Source organism: Taudactylus pleione, unplaced genomic scaffold, assembly GCF_031769625.1.
Source record: "Taudactylus pleione unplaced genomic scaffold, aTauple2 ptg000398l, whole genome shotgun sequence".
NCBI lineage: Eukaryota > Metazoa > Chordata > Amphibia > Anura > Myobatrachidae > Taudactylus > Taudactylus pleione.
The window spans coordinates 7,408,027-7,424,096 of NW_028284800.1; the positions used below are offsets into that span (position 1 = coordinate 7,408,027).

Sequence of the window (16,070 nt, forward strand, 5' to 3'; positions counted from 1 at the left end):
AATAATGGCAATAAACCTACTGGCAGTTATGGTTCAATATTCTAGTCCATGCTGTCTTCCCAGTTTCCCCATAGTGTGGTCTCACCAGTGTTCTGATTGGATACTGTGCATATCCAATCAGAATACTCATGCCAGGTCAGTTTAACCTTGTCAGATCAATGCCACGGAACAGTCCAGTTAAAGTTGGCCACACAATTTTATTTCACAATTGTAAGCAACGGCCTGAAATAAATGCACCCAGGAACCTCCACCAACGATGGATGAAAACTATGAAATGAATTTGTATTGGTCCTGGCTGAAATGCGGCTGGGATTTAGGTAGATACATAAAGGGGTAATTACTGTATACTTCTTATCTAATAACTATAAATGTCATGTTTAAGGGTAGTATTTTCCATCATTTCACCTGGAAATTAATGTCATAACTATAAATAACATCTATATTAAATAAGTGAAGAATGTCTCATTTCTTTTTCCACTGTACTCTGCTACAAAGCACAGTCTATTCATTGTTGCACAGGGAGTGTTTTCCTCAGTGCTCGGGAAGATAATTAGCTGTAGAGGTTTCACATTCCATTACTTGTTACTTGCAAATCCTGAAGGTCCAGAGAGAAACCACTAAAATAGCTGAGCAGCCAGAAGGTCCTGGTAAGAGCCTATTTTAATGTCACACATCGTCCTATCTATCTTTCCTGCAGCTACTAGGACATGTGGCTTACCACAAATTGATTTTGAACAAACCGTCAAAGTCCACATAAACAAGCGGAACCTGTTTGATTCTCTGTAGGGGTTTGGGGCGGTTGCATGGCCATTTTTTCAAACAGAACTGAGGATAATTCCAATCCTAAGAGAAGTAATTGTGAGTAATCTTTTACTCTTAAGATGGGTACACACTTAACGATGTGTGTACCCTGCGATGCGACGGACGACTGCACTGCCGATGAGCCGACATATTGTGCGGGTGGTACACATTACACGATCTGGTGCCTGACCGTCCAATATGTCGGCAACAGCCACATTACACTGCATGGGGTTGTCAGTCGCATTGGCAGATTGAGCTGCATATAGGGCCGACCTGATGATGTGTCTGACGACCACACTACACACTGGCCGATATTGACGATGTGTCGGCCCGATCCGCCGAATCAGACGACATGTCTACAAATTGGCTATTGTGTACCCAGCTTTAGGTGTGTATGCTTATGACCTTACTCAGCATGTTTTCAGCGAGAAAGACCCTCAGGGCGACCGAGAGGCTGTTTGGCATGACTGAGGTGTGAGGACACATCTGTACATGTAGTCCCTGGCAGGGCCGGACTGCCCATATGGCACTCCTGGCAAATGTTACATTTCTAAGAGAAGAAGAGAAAGAAAGGACTCTGGCCCTCATTCAGAGGCGCTCGCAAAATGCGAGCGGTCGCTCTGAATGTGGGCGGCCGCTTGGGTTTTGAAGTGCGGCCTCTTGGTCGCTAGCACTAGCTAAGCTGTGGGTTACTACACACAGCTTTAGCAACCGACCAGGTTGATGGTCGCGATGGTCAAGACCATCGCGATCATCGGGGCTTGCGACGAGACCCTAAGGTTGGGTCTCGGCAACCGCAAGCCCCATGGAGCTTCCTGCTCTGATCGAGCAGGAAGCTCCCCACTGACATCACTGCTGATGTCAGTGCAGCTGCCCACAAAACCACCCCCCTGCCACGACTACAAAACGGGGCAAGTTGTCGATCAACATCAACAGCCACCCCTTTTGTAGTGAGCTCCGGAGCGAGAGAATCTCTCTCTAGCTCCAGGGCATGTGCAGTGTGGCCGCTGCGCGTGAGCAGGGCCTAAACATCGACCCGCTTGCGAGCGGGTCTGAATGAGGTCCTCTGTCCTATTGTATGGCACACATTGTTTGGTCATATAAAATTATAAATCTTTATTAGATATGCATTAAAATGATTCAGTGAAATAAAGGTTAAAAAAGTGATTATGTGAAAAACATGAATAAAGGGTGAATTTCTTATGAGAAAGAATTGTTAATAAAATCAAAATGAGAACCCGCTGTGTGTCTTTATTATCAATTTGTCTTTAATGTTGTTGTGAATATATTGAAGTCGAGCAATGATATAATTAGTATATTCCTAAAATAGGACTCTAAAAGAAGGGATAACGGAACTAAGGTGGTGATAATAAACCTCTCGTTCGCATGTAGTGTAAATACGTATAAACGTATTAATGTGGCATTTAATTTGGATGGGGGGGGGGGGCAAACTCTATCTTACTGTACCATGCCATTAATTCAACCCTTTACTGGGGTCTCAAAAATGTGGGGGATGCCACTAATCTGTAGCATATTGACTCCCTATATCTGTAATTCACATTAGGAGATGTTCATAATCCACCATATAATAATTACTTTATAATGGTTATCCTTTGCTTACTATTGACTTTATAATATAAAGCGGTATACACATCTTATAGTATCTTTTTGTTTCTGAAATGTATTCAGCTAATGGCATATATTGAGGAGGGATTTTATCAATTTGCTGAGAAGGCAGTGCTGAATATTGTTTAGTTAATGTGCCCTATTTGGACACTACTGCTCCTTCCCACTCCTATACACTCCGGTACGTTTTTATAGCTGAATCATTTACATTTATCGTCAGTAACATCCCTTAAACTTAAATTATTTAGGTAGTTGTTCCCAAATGGTTTGGAAGGCATATATATTCTTAGAGCCGTAGCTAGACTTTTTGGTGCCCTGTGCCAGAAAGAGCATTGGCGCCCCCCTCATTATTCAGGGACATAATTCACCCAAAAAAGGGCCATGGCTTCATGGGGAAGGGCCATGGAAGGTATAGGAGAGGCCAGGAGATGCTGGGGATGAAATAAGAGGAAGCTACAAGCAAGAATGATAATAAACAGAAATTTGCAGTCCCAAACAGCGCCCCCTGACCTGTGGTGCCCTGTGCGATGGCACGGGCCGCACTACCCTAGCTACGGCCCTGTATATTCCTTCCCACTGCAGCCAGTCTCACTCTGGTTGCAATGATAGTGTTACACATACGTATTTTGCAACAATGTTGCCAGCCACAGCTATTTAATCAGTAAGCGAATTCTCTCATACTGCGGCATCCTGTCTAATAACAGGTTTCTTCATATAATTCAATTGCTTGCATATAGCGCTATTTCACAACATATTAATTATTCCAGACATATAGGGCACAAGGCGGGCAAATGCCAGATGGGCATCAAACCTCGGCCGAGCAGCTCCGCCTCCCGGCGCTCTGCTCGGACGAGGATACTGAAAGACAGGAGCGTGCCGTGAGGCCATGTCCTTGTGACTCACGGCACACCCCCATGAGGTGAGTTCACGCTCCTTTTGTAGCGACACCACACCCCTTTTGCTGGCGCGTGAACAGGGGAACTGCCAGGGCTGCCCAGCAGCCACAGTCTGTCCCTGGTCCATGGGCACCAGTGCAGATTAATGATAGTTGTACTGATACAGTACATGCTGGGTAATTATAGTTTAGACTAGTATGTTGCTGTAATTTGCCTAAGAAAGAAGCTTTCAAGAAACCATATATACTCTCAACACTATCCTCTAGTCATTACTAAAGTCATAATGAAATTTATATTTTCAAAATATTACAGTATTATTCTAAAGGTGTTCAATCATTTACAAAGAAGCAATGATGCCAAAAATGGAAAATCTTAGAATGTAAGCTCTTGCGAGCAGTGCCAGCTCACTCCTGTTGTCTCCTCTACGTATTATGTAACCTGCAGATTATATTTATCTAGTTATGTACATCAGTCAATTTGTAAACTTTTGTCTGTAAAGTTGAGTATGGACTAATCTACTTATGTAATTGAATGTTTCATCTCTAGTTCTACAGAACCCTTCTCTCTCCATATAAATAAAAGATAATAAAAATAATAATGTACAAATATAAGGCACTTTTTTAATAAGTTTAAAGTCTGAAATGTACTTAGTTTGTACTTGTGTAGATTTACAGACCTATTGATGTCAGCAGTAAATGTATGCTAGATTTGCTTAATTACATTTTGCATCCAAATAAAGGCTGATAACATGACTCAGCATAATTAAAGTTAAATATCACAGTGTTTCTGTTAGTATTGCTGGCTACGTTCATGTCTTGGAAGTCAGTTTAATAACTGTACAGAATCTGTGTCGGCACTTGTAACGGCTAATTAACTTATCACCATAGTAGTGTGCATCCAAAACGATTCAACCCAGTGATAACCACACTATGCGATCAAGCCTGTCCTCTGACTGGCCAATCTGTCTGATGGGGCCTCCATGTGTGTGACCAAACTGGCTACAGAACTGGTCATTTTGCAAGTAGCACTAAGTGGATATACTGCATCGTGTGTGGTCGGCAAAATGGTACAGCATAATTAAATGCATTGGAGGTCCTTTTATTTGTTTATGTATTAATGTGCTTTAAATATTTTTTGGGATTATGTTCCACTTTAGGTAAGCTTTGTGTACAGCTAACCACAATGTTTTTTTTTTTTTTTTTTTAAATTGTATTTTGAAGCCAAAAGTGGGTGCTCCAATCACCCAGTGTAGTGGTAAATATGAACAAGATGTGTCAAACAAAATGCGCCTGGGCTGCTAAGGTCAGGTCCCCCAATAGGATGTACCCCAATCCTTTAATCAACTGTAAATATGTATAAAATAGGAGGAACCACACCCAAGTGCCTTTACATAAATCCCACACTCATATATATATATATACATATATATATTATATATATATATATATATATATATATAAAGGAGTGTGTAAACAAATACTTATCTTTTTCACAGAAAAACTTGTTTATATCCTGAGCGCCTCTTGCACGTAGAAAAACTGATGTACCTTGGTTTTCACCACATAAAAGATATATAAAAGAGAAAATCTAGTGCAGATCATTTATACTAATGGTCTCTCAAATTATCTTTTATGGCCCCATGATTAACTTTGGGGTCAAAAGGTCAACAAATAAATGATGTCTCCTTTGCACATATTTTATAATTCTTAAAGGTACTTTCACATACTCATATGTATGAAGCTTGACAAACATGTAATCATTTACATGGTATACATTTGTTCTTTGTTAATTGATTTAGGAAATAACATTAATGTGATTTGATTTTTCCCATATTTTCCTTGCAGCAAAAATTAGACTTGACGCTTGTGGCACACCAATGGGTGGGTCATACTGACTTCAGGGACTAGTAAATGTCTGCTGTCACTTCATATTAGCTCAACTTTACAGTACATCTATTCCTAATTGACACACAAAAAGGATGATGAAGACTTTCTGTAGCAGCATCCATACAACTTGAATGGATTCCCTGGGGACCATCTTTCTAAACATGTACCGCCAAGGATGTGAGCTCAAGAAACCCCCGACTGCTATGGCCAGAATTTGTACCCAGCATCGGCAGAAGTCACTCAGAGAAGCATTTCTCAATGATAATCCATAGTGTCCTTCACTTTAATGAGATCACCACAACCTAGGTCAGCATGAGACCTAGAGCCGGATTCAGAGATGGACGCAGTGTCGAAGTTTACATAGTACTGAGATTTTATGCTAGTGCGCATGTGCAAAAAGTCTAGGTAACCCTTACTGCGCATGCACTAACCGAGGTGTACAAGGGCATATGCAGCAGCCTACAAGTTTGTTATTATTAGAGACGGTGTCTGTGATCTAACGGTGACTGGGTGCTAAGCTAAAGTGATCAAGAGGCCATCTCATGGGCATGTTTTGGGAGTGTCAGTGGCGTGCCTTCGATCGTGAAGAGGCCATGTTTGGCCAGTACTTAAAATGAATGGCCTGAGTAGCCCCTAGGCTACTGCAAGTGCTGATGGTGCCTTCGCTGATGAGCTGATAGTAGAGTGTTTACAACCACCATCCACACAGCATGAAAGTGGGTCTCAGCGCTTTTACTCTCCGTCACACGCTGGGAAGGCTGAGATTAGCATTTCCATATTTCGCCAAATGCTGTTAATACAGCAGTAATACTAGCAAATGCACTGGTGCCTATCTCTGAATCAGGCCCCTAGGTAATGCCCTTTCCTTTACACCTTTACTTTGACAAAAGGACAAGATAATGTGTCTGTGGATATTGCTGATTACTCTAGATTCTGTTCTCATCAATATCTTCAAACCTATCAAGGATCTCAACAAAGGACTGGAACTGGGTCTGTGAACTACAGATGTGTCTTGCTACATCACTGCTGCGTACACAGCAAAATGCGTGTGCTATACCTCCCGTAAGTCGCGAGAGGCTCCCGATTTTCCGGGTAACCCCCCGCACCCCCGGTAGAGTAGGCATTTCTCACGCATTCCCGGTGAAGTGGGCAGAATGGGGAGAATTTCCACGGCCTCCATGTAAGGGGCGGGGCTTAATGACGCAATATGTCTTGAATCGTGTAATTTGGAGATGTTCTCTATTAAAATTTCAGCCAATTATGGCAATTTACCACAAGGGGGCAGGGTTTAAGAATGTGAATCGTCAGGCCCCCCCCCCCCGTCGCCACCCTCCATTTCCCAAAACGGATATGTGTTACTTCGGTAGCAGAGAAGAGGCGGCCATACTGAGTGGCGAGTGGTCACGATGTAGATCCGGTGGACGCAGTAGGTGTCATATTACACTGAACCTCCGGTGTATTAGCATAGAAGCAGCAGCTGTTCTACTGCGTCCATCTCTCTCTGAATCAGGCAGGCCCACTGATCCTAAGATCCGATTCGTTATTTCACTGAATGATTTCAGGTGGGCACATAACTCCTGTATTTTAGAAATAGCATGATGATGACATGCATAGTAAAGGAGAGAATGAGATACAGAAGTCTCTCCCAAAATAATCATGCAGAAGTAATGCTGTAAGGAGAAAACTAGCCAGTAGTAGCAGCAATGTCTGGAATGAAGAACAAGAGTTAAGTAAGCATATCGTACATAATTCCTCTGGGCCTTTTCCATTAAACCTCTATGCGAAGGAGCTAAAGTTTAATGAATGAAACAAAAGCATAATCTTATTTTAATGTGTTGGTGTCTTAGAATCTTATGTTTAGTGTGTGTGGCTTATTCTTCTATGTAATTGTAGCCGAGCATGGGTACTATTACATTCCCTGTATTTGTGCATGACAATGCTTCTTGCACAAAAACAAAATACATTTTTACCGTCACCTCATTTCATTACCTAAAGAAACAATAAAAAGTATAGTAAAGCTGGGTGCACACTATACGATAGGTGTACCCAGCGACACGACGGGCGCCCCCCGGCAGGGCGACTCGTCGGGCGGCCGGAACGCATTAGTCGATGCGGTGCCCGACCACCCGATATGTCGGCCCCTGCCGCATCCCACTGCATGGAGTCGCCAGTCGCATCGTTAGGTTGAATTGCATGTAGGGACGACCTGAGGATGGGGCTGACGACCCCACCAAAGCGCGCAACAGCCGACATAGTGGGTACACGAATTAGACGATATCTCGTTCCGATCCGTAGGAATCGGGCATATCGCCCGAGCAAGTGTATAGTGTGTATCGGGCTTAAGGGTGCAAAAAGAGCTATTCGATTCATTGCATACAGGGCTTTTATTTGTGTGTAATAAATTGTGTTCATCTGGCTCTTCCCAGACCCTATGGGCTGTGGAGAGTCAGGGTAATAAAGTAAGATCAGGACCCATGGAGTGGCAACTTCACCAACTTAGCTGTTCCAGAATGTGGTAGGTGATTCCTAAAACCCCAGGCTACTAAACCAATAATATAAGTAAATAATATACAACACATTTCAAAGATAACTCGCCCTAAATTAATACAATGGAAAAAAGAAAAAAATATAAATGCCAACAGTAAATTACTTGCTAAGAGCCATGGAGCTGAATAGCTGTCACCTGAATTGGTGTTTTCCTATGTACAAGCCAATCACATTGAAGCCGGTGTGGGAAAAGAATTGTGATAATCCTGATTAGTGCAGGTCACAGTCATTCAGTCAGAGGCTCTTAGCGAGTAGCATATATAGACTTTTTTGTTTTAATAATGTATTTCTTAGAAATCCCTGTCCAGTCATTATATTGGAACTACAGTTATTGTGGAAATATTATTGAAATCCTCTTACAAATACTGTATTAGTTGTTAGTCCTTTTAATAAATTCACCCAATAAAGAGACACTGATATGGAAGCAGCTGCTGCCGAGCATTAAATAATATTAATCTTTCCAACCATCCTTAAATGTAAATTGTTTCTGTTACCTAAAGCACAAAAGCACACACAGCGCACCCTAATAATGAATAACTTTCAGACGTTAATAACCCTTGAAATTATTCTTTTGCATTTTAGCAGAGCAATTTCTAGCCCGTTAAACAGAAAATAAGAAGGCCCTAGCTGGTGAATTTATAAGCAGGATCTGAGACACCTCCTAATCTGCATTTGGCCTGCAATGCCTTTAAGTACAATGGTTTTATCCCTTCATCTGAAATGTTATACTGGAAATTCTTTAGTGTTTTATATGTAGCAAAGTGCCGCCAGTTTCTCAATACTTACTGAACACCTACTAAGGGCCGAATTCAATTTGGAGCGAAAAGTCAGAGGCCGGACTTTTCGCCGTCATTGGAGGTTTTGGGTGCGAAAAAGTATTGCGCGCTTCCCCGCGTATCCCCGTATTCAATTTGAAATCATCGAAAACTGGACCCGGCAAAAACGAAATTGGCGAAAAGTGCTGTCATTTTTGGGGAAATCAGCCTGACACCCCCCAAAAGATGCTCTGACATGGGGGATCACTCTGGATACCCCCGAATAGCCCTGCTGAAGGTATTTGGGGTTTTTAAATGGTCTCAATCGGAGCTACTGTATATAGCATTTTTTAGAAGGTGGTGAAGAATAGCATGTAGGAGGGTTTTTTTTACAAAATAAGTAGTCCCATCAAATTTGGGGTACATGAAAATGGGAACTAGCATATTTTAAAGTTGCTAATATAAAGTTTGAAGAAACGTGAAAAATCCACCTGCCGCAACTACTTGCAATTAAAAAACACCTGGGGCATACTTGGGGACCCCCTGGAGTCTGTTTAGCTAGTTTTTAAGTTTATCCCCCAACTTTGTTTTTTTCACCCCCAAAACGAAAGTACTTTTTTGGGGTGTCCTGAAGTCTTTTTTACCTTTTTTTTTTACGCAGTTATCCTTAGGGGGGCTGTCCTATGGGTGCTGGGTGTTTTATTTTTAATTTTTTACCCCAAAACCCCAATTCTGCATTTTTACTCGCCACCTATTCGCCGGGTCTGATGCATTAACTTTTTGCACCGGTGAAAAGTCGGCCAAATTGAATATGGGGAAAAGTGGAATTGGCGAAAAAGTTTTGCAGAGAACGGCTTTTCAATCCACATTGAATACGGCCCTAAATCTACCATTGCAACATATTAACTGGTAACTCAACTCTATCTTTGTGTCATATAGGTCAATAATTGTTGTATGAAAATGTTTTATTGATTGGGAATATTTTTCCTTTATTCACATATATATCAATCTTTTTAATATGCCATTATGGGCCTGATTCAGACCCGTTCACTATTTGCGTATGCTCGCTGGATGCGTTTGAAAATTTGTCAAAGTGACGCCACGGGAAGCGATCGCTCGCCAAGGCACAAGCACGCCCACCATGTCTTAGCGAGCGGCCTCTTTGTGTATGCGTACGCCCAATCGCACAGGCAGAGCCGCCCACCAGCACACATCATCTCCAGGAAGTGTGTTAAAATATTGGTACATCGAGCACCATCGGATGTAAATGCAGTGCTTGAGGTAGCTTTACCCTACCGCAAGCATTGCGAGGAAATCAGTGTAAAAAAAAGGCAAGTGACGTGTACTATGACGCTGCCAGTTAATTATGCACGCCTCTAAAAAGGCGTTGAAACAGTCAGGCACGCCTGCGTTCGCATCTCCAACCCCCCGTTATTAGTGGCCTGCCCCTGTTACCACCCACAAACGGCCTCTTCTGTCACTCATTACCCTGGGCTGCCTTTGCTGGGCGAGCGAGAGGGATGCAATCGCAGTGTGTAGTTCGCGCACGCGCAGAAGTAAGCGTATGCATGCGCATACACAGAACATCGGACCACTTGCGAACGCACAGTGTGAGCGAGCAGCTCTGAATCAGGCCCTATGTTTGTAAATATAATGTCTTTTTTTATGTATATTATTTACTATCATATTTAGTGCTAACAAAAAAAGGCCCAATATGTTACATAAACAATTTGACTATAGGGCATAAAGAGAAATGTTTGGGCTCTATAGCAAACTGTGATGGGGCCCCTTATGCACCAACATACAGGGATACCTTGTGCAGCATGATGGCACAGTGGTTAGCAGTAGAGGAATACCAGCCACCCTTTAACTTGGTAAAATGGATAAAGAATCTCCTCGGTGAAGCGGAACCGGCAAAAGAAAAACAGAATGCAGTGTAATATTAAACCTCTATAGTCAATAGGTCAGAAACACTCCATTATTATGATGAGAGAACGTGGATCTTTGTGATCTCACTGGTGGTTTACTTCATTTTCATAAAATCTTTCCACTGGGAGAAAAATTGGTAGGAGTTAGGGAGACACCGCAGGGCTGGAGAGGGATGTAGTTAATATCCCAATGATTGGGATGCCGGCTGCCGAAATCCCGGCACCAGAATCCCAATCACCAAGAAAACACCGACGCCAGATTCCCGACATGACTGGGGATGCCGACGTCGGAATCCCGGCAGCCGGCAACCCGATCGTAAGGAGACCGGGGCAAGGCAAGTATCAACCGCTGGGGTGGAGGATTTAGGTTTAGGCACTGCAGGGTAGGGAGGGTTAGTATCAGGGTACAAAAAAGGAAGATTAGGGGGTAAATAGGACAGGGGAACAGTACTCACCATTCCCCTGTCGGGATTTGAACCATCGAGACCCATCGGTTGGTTCGGCTGGAGAGACAGAAGTGTGCTGCACTGTTGGCTGTGGCTAGGGAGACAGTGCAGGGATAGAGGGACAGAAGGGTGCTGGCTGGGGTTGGGCAGACACCGCAGAGCTGGAGAGACAGAATGGGACTGGCTGGGGTTAGGCAGACACCGCAGAGCTGGAGAGACAGAAGGGGACTGGCTGGGGTTAGGGAGACACTCAGGGGTGCCGAGAGGGGGGGGGGAGCGGGTACTAATTGCCTGGGCCCGGGCGTACTGGAGGGGCCCTGCGGCGTCCCTGGACCGGCACCGCTCCCCCTCCCACTTACGTCACAGCAGCCCAGCACACGCTGCTGTGTGCTGGGCTGCACTGGGAGACTGCTTGCGGCTGCTAAAGCAGCAGCCAGAGCAGTCTACTATGCCTATGGGGGGAGCGATCATGCTGCCCATTGGCTGTGCGCTGCGCTGAGGGGCACATAGCGCCCCCTCCCTAGCGCGCGGTGCTGCAAAAAGAAAAATTTTATTTTTTTTTCTAAGGTGGTGTCTCCCGCGATTAGGCAATGCAGGGATGAAGAGACAGGAGGGTGCTGCACTGCTGGCTGGGGCTAGGGAGACACTGCAGGGCTGGAGAGACAGAAGAGTGCTGCACTGCCGACTGGGGCTAGGGAGACACTGCAGGGCTGGAGAGACAGAAGAGTGCTGCACTGCTGACTGGGGCTAGGGAGACAATGCAGGGATGAAGAGACAGGAGGGTGCTGCACTGCTGGCTGGGGCTAGGGAGACACTACAGGGCTGGAGAGACAGAAGAGTGCTGCACTGCTGACTGGGGCTAGGGAGACAATGCAGGGCTGGAGAGACAGGAGGGTGCTGCACTGCTGACTGGGGCTAGGGAGACAATGCAGGGATGAAGAGACAGGAGGGTGCTGCACTGCTGGCTGGGGCTAGGGAGACACTGCAGGGCTGGAGAGACAGAAGAGTGCTGCACTGCTGACTGGGGCTAGGGAGACAATGCAGGGCTGGAGAGACAGGAGGGTGCTGCACTGCTGGCTAAGGTTAGAGAGACACCATGGGTCTGGAGAGATTTGACTAAACTATTTTTGTGTAGGAATGAGGGCAGGGGGGGAGGGGCTGCCTATCATTCCCGGGCCCCACAATTTCTGATGGCAGCTTACTAGGAACAACTACGCTGCAACCTATTAATTCACTAAAAGCCCCTGACAGGAATCCTAGTTAACTGATAGGCTCCTTCTTGTATGTACAGTATTGGTTCAGATGATAAAATGTCTTCCTGCAGTATGTACAGTACAGGTGACAAGTCCTCTTTAAGAGACTCAGAGAAGTCTTATACCGGTTAAGTGTCGTATCACAAGACACAGATCATTCAGTGCTTTCCGTCATGCTGGATGGATCTGGATACTGTGAGAAACAGTGCTTACAGCTCTAATTCTATATTTACTTCACTCACAGCACCTGCCATTTAGACCCTTAGCATAGCACTTCATGCTCAGTAGCCCTTCCTTGTGTTTAGTGTCGTTTATTTTAATGTCTTGGGGACATGAGAAATACCATAAAAATGTTCTCCTCCGCCGGCTGTTTTACTCAAGCAGAGGAAATGTAAATTGGAAGTGTTTCATAAACACATGGGCGTGTGGCTGAGCACTCGCACAAAGCTCTCAATTAACTTTGAAACCCTCATTCAGCTGCTATGTAGTGATTTTTAAAGTAAATCATTCATTGATCATCCAGTATTCAAAAAGAGACTGATAAAAAGAAAAAATTACAGCTTCTAGATGCAGTGACAAGTCTCTCGTTTACAGTTTAATCCATAAATTGCATCCAATCATCAGACTATGGGCCAAATGTAATAGGGTGAGAGTTTAGAAATTGGGGGAGTTTAGCAGTAAACTCTCAAGCCGGGTACACACTAGATGATATGTCATCTGATCCGGTGTGGCATATGGGGAGTGGCCAGGGATATTACATGATATTAGAGGCGGAGTCACACAATCGCCTAATTTTGGCCCCACTACACAAGATTACCGGCAGTGTGAAGCAGGGGGCGGAGTCAAGATGATGCGATTCAGCACAAAACACGTAATTGCCCCCAACCCCGCACGGGCGGTATGGGAGGTACAGGGGAAGTAGGTGGGCGGCCTGGAGACTTGCCTGCTTTTCCGGGGGGGCCGTGCTGGGAGAGTAGGCATGTATGATATATCAAACACAGTGAAGTGCTTGACATTTGGGAGACATTTGTCTGCTCAGAGCTTAGTCCCACTCAGCATTAGGGTGCTTATTATATTATTATTTATTATATCTTATTATATGCATGTACGTACAGGTACAAATACTAAAGTATAGTGTATTGGTTACAGAAGCTGTGGAGTGGCACTTGATAGTGAGCTACATGCAAATTTATTACGCCAAATAAAACAGGTCAGGTTGAGGTGTACAGAGTGTACAGAGGGCCGGATTGAGACCCGGTCGCAAGCGCTGAGCGCTCTCAACCGGGTCGATGGTGGCCCACAGCGCATGCACACGACAGAGCCGGCCCCGTCGTGCGCATGCGCGAGACACGGGCACTCCGTCGCTCCAGGTCTCGCAACAAAGGGGGCGAGTTATCGATGTTGAGTGACAGCTTGCCCCCTTTGGTGGACGGGCCGGGGGGTGGCTGCCCAAACGGAGGCGTTCCCATGAGAAATATAGAAGCAGATCATTTGTACTGGGTGACACTGGTCATATTATATATCAAAATCAGCCCTTTGTAGCTAAAAATATTAGTTCCCATCTAGTATTTACTAAATGTTACATAAATAGACACGTGTTCATCAAGTTGAACCTTTCATAAATTGTCATTGCTTTGATGTAGGGCCACTTGTTTAATAATCAGAGCAAAATGACTTTGCAAAGCTAAAACCTGTCACATATTACTAAACAAATAGAACACCTAGTTTATATCCATAAGGAGACAAATGAATACATTGTATAACATGTATCACAGACAACCAGTGAGGGATGGGGGAGATTTATCACATCTTGGAGAGAGATAAAGTGGAGATAAAGTACCTACCAACCAGCTACTAACTGTCATTTTACAGGTTGTGCTAAAAAAAAATGACAGTTAGATGTTGATTGGTTGGTACTTTGTTCTCTCCACTTTGTCTCTCTCCAAGATGTGATAAATCTCCCCCTATATATTGTAGGGGATGTAAATATAATCCCGACAGTCGGGTTGCTGGCAATTAAAATGTTGTGCCGGAATCCCGACGGTAAGTACTGGGGTTAGGGGGAGGGTTATGCACTAGGGGGGAGAGGTTAGGTTTATGCACTAGGGGGGAAGTTAGGTTTAAGCACTAGGGGGGGAGGGTTACGTTTAGGGTGCAGGGAGGGAGGGTTGGCGGTAGGGTTAGGATACTGACCGACAAGTGTCGGTATCCTATCCCTGTCAGGATGCCAACGTTGGGATTCTGAACACCGGGATCCCGAGCGCCATACCACTCTAGGGCCCTCATTTACTAACGAGTTTTATCACCAAAATGAGTGATAAATTTCACTGTGTATGATAAATAGTGCTCCAGCCAATCAGCTCCCAACTGTCATTTTTCTAACAGTTGACAGTTGGGAGCTGATTGGCTGGAGCACCATTTATTATACACAGTGAAATGTATCACTCGTTTAGGGGGTGTCTAACCCCTAACCTCCCCTTCCCCTAGCCTAACCCTCCCCAGGGGGTGCCTAACCCTAACTCACCCCGAGGTGCCCTAAACCTAACCCTCCACGTGGCTAAGAGAACGGGCGCTCGTACTTACCTCGTTCGGGTCCACGTCATTCTGCATTCCGGCGTCGGGATTATGACAGGCGTCGGTATCTTGACGCCTGTCATAAATCCCTAGCCGGCATTCCGGCGTTGAGATTGTGCCCGGCCGCAACATCCCCTTTAATACAAGTGTTATTTATTTCACTTTAAATAGAATGTATTTGTTACTTATTCATTTAATCTATTTCTCATGGACTTCTAGGAACTAATCTTAATAAACTAAGACAAGGAGAAGCGGATCATTAAGAGATGAAAAAATGAAGGTTACGTAGGATATTTAAAATCTTTTGATGTGCCTCCAATCTGCTGGTCAAACTCCATCAATGCATTTCCACTGTGTGAGCAACAAGTGTATCCTGTTAACAATATGGGGTCTATTCATCATAACTAAAAAATATGATTAGATACTTAAGTTTAGAACTCGCATTTAGTTCTACCTATATAACGGAGGCGTTCGTCAGTCCTCCTCTACATGAGTAAAAGATTTAATTTCTGTGGAGACAACTTTTCGAATAGAGATACTTTTCTCTGCCTGCTCCTACGTAACGCTGCTGTAATCAGTACTGCGCATGCGCCACTTCCAATCATAGAAGACGGAAGTGTGTGCAGAGTGTCTGATGGCAGCCACAGGGTCAGAAGAGGCTTTGTCAGCATTCCATAGATAGACAGAAAGACAGATAGATAGATAGATAGATAAAGGGGCATTTCTAGTGAGGAGGGGGCCCGTGTGCAGTCTCCAACACAGGCCCCCTCCTCTCCACCCGGCAGCGCACTGAACTGTGCGTGGCCAGCGCCGGAGTTATAGACTCTGAGTACTAGAGTGTGCCAAGAGTCTATAATGTCTGCACGGCGGCCATTTTCCCTGTACTGCACATGCGCAAGCAACAGGAAAATGGCCACCGTGGCCATTTTCCAGTCGTTTTACAGCGCCGGACCCCCGCGCCTACGTGGGGCTCCGGAGAGGTAAGTAATATTATGGGTGCAGGGTGTGTGGTCCCCCTGGACCCAGGGGCCCGTGTTCCCCGCACACCCTGAACCCATTATAGATACGCCCTTGGATAGATAGATAGATAGATAGATAGATAGATAGATAGATAGATAGATAGATATATAGATTGATAGATAGATAGATAGATAGATAGATAGATAGATAGATAGATAGATAGATAGATAGATAGATAGATAGATAGATAGATAGATAGATAGATAGATAGATAGATGGGTGTGTCTTGGCCTGAGGAGGACCTGCCTTCAAAAATGGGATAGCAGAAGTATACTTGCCATGGCTGCAGTACGCTTTGAGGCTCCGGTGAACGGAGAGACCTGAATACAGTGCCGATA

The 16,070-nt window shown here is 44.5% G+C and overlaps 1 protein-coding gene across 3 annotated transcripts in view; it reads right to left on the reverse strand.

Annotated features, from left to right (window-relative positions):
- The window catches only part of PRKAG2 (protein kinase AMP-activated non-catalytic subunit gamma 2), a 457,564-nt gene that overhangs the window by 130,471 nt on the left and 311,023 nt on the right, over nt 1–16,070 (reverse strand). The gene's annotated exons all lie outside the window — the stretch shown is intronic.